The sequence below is a fragment of the Tupaia chinensis genome, unplaced genomic scaffold (assembly GCF_000334495.1).
Source record: "Tupaia chinensis unplaced genomic scaffold, TupChi_1.0 Scaffold143247_2, whole genome shotgun sequence".
Taxonomy (NCBI): Eukaryota; Metazoa; Chordata; class Mammalia; order Scandentia; family Tupaiidae; genus Tupaia; species Tupaia belangeri.
Genome location: NW_006203092.1, coordinates 852692 through 864788, shown reverse-complemented (window position 1 = coordinate 864788; position 12097 = coordinate 852692). Strand labels below are relative to the sequence as shown.

The 12097-nt window shown below is 45.8% G+C and overlaps 1 long non-coding RNA gene across 1 annotated transcript in view; it reads left to right on the top strand.

The window, feature by feature from the left end:
• LOC102494048 (uncharacterized) overlaps positions 1–10330 on the top strand; it is a 57249-nt gene extending 46919 nt beyond the window's left edge. Inside the window, exons 2-4 of the long non-coding RNA XR_336766.3 lie at positions 7911–8049; positions 8968–9152; positions 9764–10330. This is a non-coding gene — a long non-coding RNA (uncharacterized LOC102494048). The remainder of the gene's footprint in view (positions 1–7910; positions 8050–8967; positions 9153–9763) is intronic.
• The last annotated feature ends 1767 nt before the right edge of the window (positions 10331–12097 follow it).

The window sequence follows — 12097 nt, the reverse complement described above, 5'->3', positions numbered from 1 at the left end:
TCCTAACTGCGCACCAGGGGAAGGCAGAATTCAATTACAACACACTAGTGCAGCGCTCCCTTTTCATCTTTCGCTTTACAAGAGTTTAGGGCATTTCGAAGGGGGATCTTCCAATTCCCAAATAAATACCTATCGCTTTACAGCCGAGCTGGGTTTTGTAGTAACTACCGGGATGGAGGGAAGAAGAACCCAAATAAGCTGTGAGTTTACAGCCTGAAGCGGTTTATTTAGGCTTGCTGAGCGCCATTCCACACGGCGCAACTTGTACTATTTCGGGAGAAGTCGGAGAGTTGGAGAGAAAACAAGGTTATTTAAAGTGACTCCCCCAACGCGACTTTCGTTCCAGGGCTCCTTGGGTGTCTGCGTCTCGGCTCCAGTTTAGTGCGGCCCAAGCACTTTGATATTTAAACCAGGCCAGCTCCTGGATAAAACAACCTGTTGGAGGTTTCCGCAGCCTGGACGGTTGGTCCTCCTGACCCCGGAGCAATCCTTGTAGCAGTGGGATCGATCTGAGGGTGACACCAAAAGGGAGAGGGCAAAAGAGCCCGGAGCAGCGGGCAAAGCTGCGCGTGGCAGTGCCCAGCGAGCTGCGCCCGTGCCCCTGCTCTTCGGGAACTAGATAAAGCACCCCCCCCCCACACACACACACACATCTCGAAAGCTGTGCCAGCCCTTGGCTGCAGGGGTCGGGTCAAACTCTGTACAGTTCTCTAAGTTCTAAATTCGGAAACCACAAAGCAATGCCCCGGATGCTTGCGCCCCTGCGCAAGTCGAAGTTGCAAAAACAAAAAGCCTCCTGTCGGCTTCCTGGGCTCCTACCCCGACCCCACCTGGCACTCCATCCAGCACTATTCCCTGCACCGAAATTCATTTTATTACTTCTTGTAATTCGGGAAACTTCTCGGACACTTGGACCCGCTGCCACCCAGGGGGTGCCTAAAACCTCTTGCAAGAGTTGAGGGAAATTACTCTGCTCTTGCGAGTAAACAGATCTCTGTATTTTTAAACAGCCCACTGGATGAGAGAGCAGAGCTAGCAAGGACGATTTGAACAGTCTTTGTAGCCGGTTGGGAGAATTTTTGGAAGCTGGGGACTGAGCTGGGTCTCTCACAGGAACATGTGGCAAGGACAGTTCGAACCGAACCCTGGAGCTGCAAGTCTCATTTGGGAAGCGCACGGCCCGGGGTCTGGAGAGCGTTTAACAACCTTCTTTCCGGCTAAATCTCCAGCTGAGTCTGCCCGACTTTAAATTTGGGACGTGGAGGCGCGGGCTGGGCTAATCCGGGAAATTTGGCCCCAGATGCCGCAGGCACTCTGCGTGTTGTCTCTGAGGCGGGTTTCTGCGATTTAGTAGCGAACCTCACTCCGTTTGGGGAGCAGCGAAATTTGGAAGAAGCCCTACGTGGGGTGGCAGTGGAAGCACGTGTGGAGTCCGATGAGACAGAAAGCCATTTTTTATAGCTGGAATACAGGACCGCTTATTTCTTAGTACGTGCGCTCACATCACCCTCAGTCACAATAACACCCGGCTGAAAACGAAAAGGGGATGAATATTAGGTAACCGCGGGGGCGGAGAGAAAGTAAACCTCATCTTGTTTAGGATATGCGTTTTGACAGCGGGGACTGTGAGGCTACATGGAAAAACGGGAATTTATTAGTGAGAATTTATTGCACAAAGATGAAAGTTGAGACTTTGAGCTTAAAGACTGCTCAGAACGCTTCCCGCGCCGCAGTCCATAATTCTGGCACTATTAGCATTGTCAGCCTTCAGTCAGCCCTGCTCCCAGTCCTGAGTGCCATCTCTCTTCTCTGTGTGGCTCTTTCTTGTGCTCTTTGGGTTTCCCAGGACCTCGCTGCACCTGGAAAACCTCCTGCAAACTGCCTGCGCCGGGCATGCACGCTCGGGTGGGCTCTCTGCAGGCGGGTACCGTGACGGCCCCGAGGACCTTCCTGGGCCTGGGAAACCCAGTGGATTTTCCAGCGCTCAGCTTCGGCGCTCCTGTTTTATTTCAGTTCAATCCCAGGGGCACGGACCCAAGGATAATAAACAACTCTGCTTATTAGGGATACAAACGCGCGCAGAAAAGAACCACGCAGAAAAAGCACCGAGACGTTTTAACAAGTGGCAAGACATTTGGCACTGCCTTTGAAAGTGACTTGTACAGTGAAAGCCATTTCTCTGAAAAGACAAAGTTTCGCAGAATACAGGTTTTGCCGAAACGTAGTGGTTGGAGCTATTTTTATTTGTTTGGGTTTTGCCTCGGAGATCAGGTGGAGTTGTTGCTACCTGCCCGGGGTTTTGCTGCAAAGTGCTTCTTCCCTCTCCACTTTCTTAGATGAAAAGAAAAAAGAAGAGGGTCTTCCAAGTGCAGGCATACTCTGATCCCGTTATTCCAGATCCCTCAAGAACTGAAAACATTGCCTCCCCTTTACAAAATGACAATATGGGCTTGAGGGGGGAGATGGAATCCTAACAAGAACAGTCAGATAACGGAGATACGAAAAATTCCCTCCCTCCCCCTTTTAAAAAGTAAACGCAGATACCTTCTGGGTGCTGACCAAGAGAGTGGGGGCTAGGGACTCCTCCCAGGGTGCCGGTGTAACCAATTTCTGCTCTGCCCTGATGGCCTTGAGAAAGGCCTCCCATCTGCTCTGAACACCCCCCCTTACAATGTCAGAAAATCTTCCTGCCTGCAAATATTGGCACGAAGCTGCTGCGACAGGCGGTGCTGCTTTAAATAGGGAGACCACGGGGCGAAAAGAAAGTAGCAACCTTCTTACCCACCAGACTACCTGCCTCTAGTCCCCAAAAGGCCAAGTGCTGGGAAAGCAGACTCCGAGGAAAATCTCCCATTCCTGGCAGAGTGGGAAACAGATCAGCTTGTGTTTTCCAGGAGCAAATCTCTATTTGATTTTCAGGAGCTGAGGTGCACCAAAAGTCTCCCGAACCAGTGGCTAAGAGGAAGAAGGACAGAACTAAGTTTCTGTATGCCTATGGCCCAGTTTCTCCACTTGTTTGTTGTTCTTCAGATAAAGGTAATGCTGGAAGAAACTGGAGACGTGTTTTAGCCCTATCCTTGTGGGAATAGAGTTCCTTTTGATTCTGTCTGAAGCTCATTTATCCAAAGAGCAGCTCCCCTGGACCTGCTGAGAGAAGGCCCAGTCTCACCAGTGCCAGCTCTGGGCCCCATACAGAATCCTCCCTCTAGGAAACAGCCAGGGCCAGGGATCTCTGGACCTTGAATTACACGCCTTCTGCCCAACAAGGCATCTCTCATTAGGATAGGATCATAGTACAGACTGCACCCAAGGAACAGCCCAAACTTTCCCCCACCTCCTGTCCTAAGTTGATGACCTTGCAGTGTTCACACATTATCTGTTTCCTAATTGAATTTCTGTTCTTGCTGCAGAACTTATTCTACTGTCTGCAGTCGTTCCCTCCTATCCTAGATGGCAATGTTTCACAAGAAGGTGTTTCTGTCTGTGAACTCCAGCTTCAGAGATCTCTTGCAAAGACCAAGACTGGATTTTTAAAAGTACCCTAGGCATTTGGGGGGGGTACTTTCTGTTGTCCTCTCCTTCCCACCATTTTCCACATAAATTGGCCTATGTCTTGTCATTTTACAGATGAAGAAACTGAGGCACAGAGAAGGGCTTCACTTACTCAAGGGCATTCGGGGAGTTTAGAGCAGTCTGCAGTTCTCCTCAGACCTCTTGACTTGAAGTCTGTTTGCTTCCACATTTTGAGGGAGGCATTATAGCGAAGAATAAACTCCTGTTTAGGGGGTGCCAACTGTGTGCAATCATGTGCCCAGCCAGATGCGACAAGTGTCATTAATAACAGCAGCTCTAATGAACATCAGAGCATCATTAGCCCCAATGAAATTGTTTTTAATGAATTATTTATTTATTTATTTATTTGTATTTGTTATTATTTTTTAAATTTGACCAGACAGAGACAGAGAAAAAGGGAAAGTGAGAAAGCAAGCCACCAGGTCCGGGATTTGAACTGCAGTCAGTCATGTGGAAATTCAGCTCCTTTAACCACCATGCTACCTGCTGGCCCAGCCCCAGTGAAATTTTAAAAATAGAATTATAAAAGGAATACATACATAAATCAGACTACTTCAAATAATACAAAAGAGTGTAAAATGAAAGTAAAAGTCTCCCATTCCACTCCCTCTCCCAGAGAACATTTACATTCCTCTGGTGACTCTCTCTATATCTGAGAGGCGTAATCACTATTTTATGAGTGAGCGAAGGAAGCTCACAGTCAAGATAACAAGGCCTGGCTACCTGTCTCCAGGCTCAGCACTTGCCCCTTACTCTAAGGTGAATGGGGAGAAAAAAGGAGTGATGCTGAAGGTAGAAAGAGCGGTCAGATTAGCGTGGACATCACCCCTTCTTTGTCTCTCCTCCTGCCTATTTCACTAATGTATGCTATATGCTACACATTCTTAGGAGAAGAGACCTTAGGGCCCCTCAGTGTATATAATCTAGTTATTTGTAGTGGCTGTATTCCTTTCAGGCCTTGGCACAATTGGGCAAGCACCTCCCTACCCCATGCCCTAACACCCAGGACCCTAGTGCTCCCTCTACCTATACTAGGTATGGGATTGGGGCAAGCCTTGTAAGCTTTTGATTTTTTCCTGCCCATCTCAGGGTTATCTGGAGGCTCAAATGTAAGACAGAGAAAGGACTGTGTGAAAGAAATCCCTTAATGTAGGCATAGCAGATGTTTTCAAAGGCCTATATAGGACCCTGTGGCCCTTCAGTTAGGAACAGTGAAATGTCACGGCTTTTTGCAAAAGGGTATGTTTTGGCATTTGAGAGTTTGCAGTGTGTGTGTGTGTGTGTGGGGGGGGCAGGGTTAGGAGAGTGTCTTAAAGTGGAAGAGGATGCTCATTTATCTGTAAGAGGAGCACTGTGTCTTTGGAATCAGGAGACTTTGGCAGAGAGGAATGGATTTCCTTCTGCTGAAGAACACACAGAGCCAACCTGGTGAGGTCACAGGAAGGCAGTCAGCCTACTTCGGGTGCACAGGAGGTGGGTTCGAGTAGCAGAAGGGAGTGAAAGGATATATACACACGCTTGACTCTTTGGTAGATATACACCATCAAAAGCTATTCTTAGCCTGTTCTGGGCAGACAGAGGGGGAGGGGATGAGGCAGCAGGAGCTCCCCAAAACAGTTTCCTAATTTGTGATTATTTTTGCAAGTGGAAAGGGGAGGGATATTAGAGGATGGATGTGACAGGAAGCTCATTCCTTGAGCATTCTCTGCACTGGAAGAATCACTAGGAATGTTCTGAATTTAGGGGCTTCCAAGAGAGAACAAATGCTTGGTGGTGGCTGAGGTCTCCCATGCTTTGCAGAGGAGCGGTTGGACAGGCGCTGGTGTCTCTGAAGCGTCCTTACAGCCACAACCCTGCAGCATTCACAAATCTGAGACTGTGGGCAGGAGGAAATTTGAGCATCTGTCGGGGAGAAAGAAAATGCTCTAAGATGATGAAAGAGGTTGGGGAGTGGGCTGGTTCCAATGAGAAACTGAAAGGAGGGAAAGTCAAAATTTCTTGCAGGCCCAGCCAGGCTTCTGAGCCTGTCTTTGATGCCTGTCAGGACAAAGGACGCTGCGCCCCCTGGTGTCAGACTGGCAGTCGGTGCCAGCTAGCTGCCGTGGAGACCCAGGGAGCAGCTGGAGAAGCTGACGGGTCAGATGCCTTTTCTTCTGTCTGCTAAGGGAATTGAAGCTGAAATAGCCTTTGCTTTCTCAACTCAGGAATCTAAATAGCGATTCTGGTATAGAGACAGCGGGTTCTTTTTTGTTGTTGTTGGTGGTGGTGGTGGGTTTTTATTGCATGCAATTAAGGACACCGGGACAATGCCTGTTTAGAAGTAGCCATGTGGGGTGGGAAGGACATTGCATTTTAGGTACATTTAGGGGGAGTGCTGGTGACTCTTTAAGTTTTTAGAATCTCTCTTTTCTTGTCTTAAAACCAACATTAGAAAAAGATGTGTTTTGTTTTGTTGTTTGTTTTTTAGTTTTTGCTATAGGTGTATGCGCTTACCAGAGTAGGGCAGGGAGAGGGAGAGGGAGGAAGAGAGAGGGAGAGAGATGAGAAATTACTTGGGGGGCGGGGGAATGGCCACATCACAATTCCACTCCTTCATTCTCTCTCTGGGATTCTGAGCATGCAGGCACAGGTGCCCGAGATGATTCTCAAACCATGAGACTGGACTCAAACCACCTGGTCAGCCAAGTGGGATCCAGTCACCTCAATCTGCATGCCCATAGAATAAGATGTTTTTAAGGTTTTTTTTAAACTCCAATATTGGGATTTATTAGATAATCATTACATTATACTCTCTTTTCTCAGAGTCCTGCAGATCTGGTGTCATTTCTTCTATTTATACACAGGTGCACGTGTTGTATATTTTAGCATCACGTGTTCCCTGCTTCTAAGCAAAGATTTCTGTGTCTCTTTTTCTTTTAAAAATGCAAAATATACCTCTCTTCAGCACAGAAGGTCCCCCTCCCCTTCTCTGGAGCCTCCTGTAAGAAATCTACAGAGTGAGCAGGACTTCAGTCACCACTCTGTTTCTTTTAAAAATAAAGTACTCAAGTGTTGTGCTGGAAATTCTGCTACTAAGTGTTACATGTGGTAGGTGTGAATATGTGCTTCAATAGTTCCAGGCACCAGCCCAAAACCTTCCCCAGAATTAGCAGAGTTTTCAGCTATAATCTGGCTAACATTTTTCTACAAATAGGTACAAAGACCAATTTGGGAATACATTCTCTCCAAGGGGCTACTTGTTTGGGTTTCCATTGAAATTTGGGCTGTCCCTTGAACAGTCGGGGGATTTTAAGTGGAATCAGACCTAGAGAAGAATTATGCAGTCGCTGAGCGTTTTACTCTCCTAAAACCTGCCACTCCGGCCTCTAAGGAGAGCAGTCAGTTATACCTCATTCTGTTTCTTCTATCCTGCATTTCGCTTAACGGTATCTCTATGTAATGATACTTAAAACAAAAAGTTGCTAAAGGGTATAGGTGCTCCCTGAGGGAGATAGAGAAAGTGAGAAAGCAAGCACCCTTGAGTGGGAATGGCCATAGTGCCATCTCTTCTCCTTTTGGGATTTTGGACACACATGCACATGTGCTTGGCGTAATTTTCAAACTGCCAGGTTCAGGACTCAAAGTGCATGGTTGGCCATATGAGATTCAGCCACCTTAACCATCACACCACTGACTGACTCCAAGACATTTTTTTTCTTTTAAGTGTTTTTTTTTTTTTATTTCTTCATATATATATATAAACATATAAATATGTTTCTTCTGAGACAGAAAGAGGGAGAGAGAGAGAGAGAGAGAGGGAGGCATCTCCACCAGGTCTTCATGCCATGATTGTCCCCTTGTCTCTGGTGACCAGCACACATGCACACACACAGTGAGCTCAGAGAGAAACAGACCCAGACCTCTTCCTTGTGGGTCCAGCCATGCTACTATTGTGCCACCACCTGGCCATCTAGTTTTCTTTCTTTCTTTAAAAGAAACTGATGAGCGAGCTGGCCCTGTAGCCTAATGGTTAAAGGGAGCCTGGTCTGATGTGGCCAACTGCCTGGATGGCTTAAAAAACATGCTAGACACACAAGTGGGCCTGCCCCGAATTTCAACAGGATGAAAATGGAGAAGATACTGTGGCATGGCCATACCCCATTGGGGGAGGATGTTGCTTTCCCTCCTCGAGTAATGGTGAATGTGTGTGCCCTCGGGCAATTAACAACAACAAAAAAAAGAAATCGATAATTGTCTTGTAAAGGATCACTTGAGCAGCAACCTTAGTTTTGCTGATGTGAACATAGAGTGTAGCCACTGTCCCCTAATCCATGGTGTCATTATTCCATATGCCACAGGGAAGGAGCGCATCTCTCTAAATGAAAGAGGTGAACCAGGAGGAAAAGGAACAGCAGCAAAAATGGGATGACTGATGACAAGAGACACCCGGCTCGGAGAGTGGCAGGCAGAGTCTGTCTGTGCTTGTGTTGGAGCGGGGTGAGTGCAGGCTGGGACCACTGTGCTGTGCTGTGGCTGCCCCTCCACATTTCCTATGTGGGTGCTCTGGTCCCCAGTACCTCAAAATGTGACTGCACTTGGTGACAGCGCCTCTAAAAGGACAGTTTAGCTCTAACCAGGAGAGCCCTAATCCAGTATTACTCATGTTAGAGATGGGAACACAGACAGGTGGAGAGGAAGGCCATGTGAAGACACGGGGCAGGGAAGGCCATGGACGAGCCAGGGACTTAGGCCTACTGACACCGTTACCTCAAACTGGAGCTTCGAGACTTGTGAGAAAATTAATCTCTGTCATGTAAGCCACCCAGTTTGTGACATGTTGTTATGGCAGCCCCAGCAAACTAACATAAGTGACTACTCAGTACTGATCAATTACATGCTGCCATTTGGAAATGCAGAACGGGGCTCACCATTTTCTAACTTAAGAATCATTTGCTTTTTGAATATTGGCAGCAGGGCAGACTTCCTGGACTTGTGATCTGTACAGTCACACAGGACTCTGTATTTAAAAGTGCCCCACGCTGGGTTAAATGTTCCTCTTTCTCCATCTCAAAATTCTTCAATTGTCAAAAAGGATGACATTGTGATGTTGCTCTGACTCCCCCCCCCCAATTTTTTAATGAATCCTGGTTGACAACTAACGCAAATTTCAAATAATGTGCTTGTTAAGATTATGGGGATCTCAAACAAAATATACCTAAGGTTAGAGGCAGCATGGGACACTGTATGAACTACTTATCACTAACTGGATTAAAACTTCCCATTCCCTGGTAGACACTGGGAAGAAACTTAGGGAGCCCAGAGGTTTTGGGGGGTGGGAATAAAGGTACAGATATTGCCCCGGATATGGTTCCCCAAGGTATCCATGTCACTCTGACCCCACATTTCTTTTCTCAGGGTTGGCATAGACAACATCAGAATAATGTCTTGAGGAAAACTCCAATACAAATATCTGCTATTCAGGGCTGGGTTTGACCCTGCATATAGCTGATACCAGAAGCTTTCCCAGGCTTATCCACCTAGGCCCTGAGCTGGACTTGGGGAAACTGGAGCCAGATATTCTGCCCAGCAAGACCCCGAAGGTCAGTGCAACCCTGAGACACAGCACAGAACAGCAGTGAGCTGGGCTCAGGCTCCAGCTTTCTGCCTGTGTCTGTAAGCTGGACTGTCCTCTGAATCAAGCAGGTCCTAGAACGCTTCAGAGGTTCTCAGTTGGGGTGAATTAGGAGGGCTGAGCTAGAGAGTAAAACCTGGACTGTCTGTTTGAGGGTCTGGGTGGTCCTGAGAGCTTAATTGTACATAAATGATACACTTCGATTTCATGGTACATGCCATACCAGTTGACTCTAATTTGGAAGGGAAAGTTTTGCGCCTGCTGAAAGGAACATCAGTCATCGGTGAGTAGAGTCATGGGGATATTATGAGGAGATCCTGTTTTTAAGGATATGCATTAATTTATAGAAGCTCACTGAAAATATTATAGTGGAATGTTTGGTCAGGAGTTTTGCTTTCCCAGTTCTATTTCTGCCCAGTACTGGCCAACTGGAGAGTGTAAATTTTAAAAGAAGTAATTTCTTATGCACGTTATGCAAACTCCCTAGGGGGAATGAGTCAAAGACTGTTTGAGACACGCTGGATTTCTTAGAAGAAAGTTGCTATATAAATTAATATAGGGGCCTCTTTTTCCTTGCAGGTCTGCAGGACACATCGAAGAACTCTCCCAAGTCACGCAAGGGAGAAAATGAAATTTTCCACTGGCCTCTATCAGGAAAGCTATTCCTCCTCCCCCCATTTCTTTCAAGTTTCCCAAATCTCATAACTCTGATTTCCAGGCCAAGAAAAAGGTTGTATTTCTACTATTCTTTATACTTCGCATATGGACAGTCACTGAAGGAACATTACGAGGGGTTAATTGTTGTGAGCCTGCTGTGGGTAAGGCCCAGACTCAGGTGCTGCAGAGGGAATTCAGTCATGTCTGCGCAGTGACTGGTGAGCCCCAAGTCAGCTTCTACTTTCTCCTAACAGACAGAATTCTCCTCCTCTCTGCCTAGAAATAGCAGGGTTGGAGTGGTCATTCAATATTTAAGAGGACTGAAATTCTAGATATGGGATTTCTGACTTAGGACCTAAACGACAATTTCTTAAGTAAGAAACTGTGCCAAACATAAACATTTTAACTTAAAACCATTGGTTTAAGGGAAATAGAAACATGAAGGCCAGCAGGTGGTGTGGTGGTTAAGGATGCTGGACTCCCACATGGTCAACCACATTTCAAGTCTTGGACCTGGCAGCTTGCTTTCTTATCCTCTCTCTCTCACTTTGTCCCTCTCTGGTCAAATTAAAAATAAATAAATAAAGTTAAATAAAATAATTCCTTAAAAGAAAGAGAGAGAGAGAAATTAAAAAATGTCCACATAAAAACTGGTACATGAAAGTTCATAGCAGCATTTTCAGAACAGCCAAAAAGGGAATATAATCCCGATGTTTTTTCAACTAAGGAGTGAATAAACATAATGTAGAATATCTATACACTGGAATACTACTCAGCAATGAAAAGAACCACTGATACATGGCACAACATGAACGAACCATAGAACAGCATGTTAAGTAAAAGAAGCCAGGCATAAAGGAATATAGACTGTACGATTCCATCTGTGTGAAATTCTGAGATAGGCATATCTATAGAGACAGCAAATAGACTTGGTTGGCTGGGGCTTGCAGACACAGTGAATAAATAAAATAATTCTATGAAACAAAGCATTGAGTTTTGTCCTTTGAGTAAAATACATGGAGTGTGAATTATATTTCTATAAAGCTGTTAAAATTCTTTTAAGAGAGATCAGCAGATGGCATAATGGTTACATTGTTGTACTTTCACGTAGTTGACCTTGGTTCAAATCCCAGAGCCAGTGGATTAAACTTGTACTGGGCACATGTATGTGCATGCCCAAAATCCTGAGAGAAGAATGGAGTAGGGATTATAGTGTGACTATCCCCCTAGGGGGTGATTTCTCACTTTCTGTCTCTCACTGTTTGTCTGGCAGGCATGCTCACCCTATAGCAAAATCTCTCTAACAAAAAACAAACAAAATTCCTGTAAGAAATGATACTTTCAGGACCAGCAGCTAGCGTAATGGCTATGTCACTGAACTCCCATGTAGCCAACCACGGTTTGAGTCCCGGACCTGGTGGCTTAAACTCATGCTGGGTGTGTGCGCGTGCGTGCCCAAGATCCCAAGACGAGACTAGAGGAGAAGAGATTGTGGTATGGCCATCCCCCCCAGGGGGTGATTTCTCGCTTTCTATCTCTCTATCTCTGTCTTCTTCCTGGCGAGCGCACATGCCCTATAGCAAAAACATCTCCAAAAATAAAGATACTTTTACAAAAGAGAGAAAGACCATCAGTTTAGCTCTCTCTCTCTCTCTTTTTTTTCTGAACCTGATCACCTGTGTTAAACGTGTTCAGGTTTAAAAATAGATTTTCTGAGCTATTAAAACAAGAATCAAAAAAATAGTGATTTTTCCTTAGGTGGAGAGAGTCTGATTTCTAGGTCCCTGAATACCCACGGCACTCATACCTGTAATATTTGAACTTTGCTGAAAATTTCTTTCTTAGCCTGAAATCATTAAAATATGTTTAAACAATGGCACTGAGGGTAGGTTTCTTATTTTTGTCTTCCTAATATTTTTTTCTCCTTCTTTAGCTAATAGTATCTCGGCATCCCAATTTTCTCTTAACAAACCACCCATGCAGTGTTTAGTTCACATGGTTTGGGTATTGCTGACTTTATGCTGGAGGCTCCGTGACCCTGGCCTCATCAGTCAGCACATTCTGTCCAGTGATGTGTTGGAGGCAACTCACACCAGCTCACCCAAACCAACTGGTAAATGTTCAGCAATTCTGTGAGTTAAATACAATTATCATCATCATCATTATTTTGCCATACGGCACATGCCAGAGAGAGACAGAGAAGGAGGAAAAAAGAGAAATCACCCCCCATGGGACTTGGTCACACCATAACCCCTT